The sequence below is a fragment of the Penaeus monodon genome, chromosome 23, assembly GCF_015228065.2.
Source record: "Penaeus monodon isolate SGIC_2016 chromosome 23, NSTDA_Pmon_1, whole genome shotgun sequence".
Lineage (NCBI taxonomy): Eukaryota > Metazoa > Arthropoda > Malacostraca > Decapoda > Penaeidae > Penaeus > Penaeus monodon.
In genome coordinates this window covers 21,851,983-21,852,255 of record NC_051408.1, presented here as the reverse complement: position 1 = coordinate 21,852,255, position 273 = coordinate 21,851,983, and the positions used below count along the sequence as shown (strand labels likewise).

General features: G+C 28.9%; 1 protein-coding gene across 1 annotated transcript in view; it reads left to right on the top strand.

The window, feature by feature from the left end:
- The window catches only part of LOC119587891 (beta-1,3-galactosyltransferase 2-like), a 16,071-nt gene that overhangs the window by 11,854 nt on the left and 3,944 nt on the right, over nt 1–273 (top strand). The window lies entirely within an intron of this gene.

Below are 273 nucleotides of genomic sequence, written 5' to 3'. Positions count from 1 at the left end.
TAGCAATGAATATTGTAAAATTTAAGAAATATTTTGTAAAGTGGACAAAGTTAATAAACATGCTCATATAAAGAAGATAAAATAACAAAAAATGTATGTCGTTACTGTAATCAGAGTAAGAAGCTCTCTCCTCATATCCTGCATGAAAACGGATACAATTTTACGAAAACACCAACCAAGCAGCTCAAAAAATAAATGCTGACGATGTATGTATTTTATGCATCTTGTGCTCATCTGTATTTTATATAGTTAAAAATAAATGTCCCGTCTTTA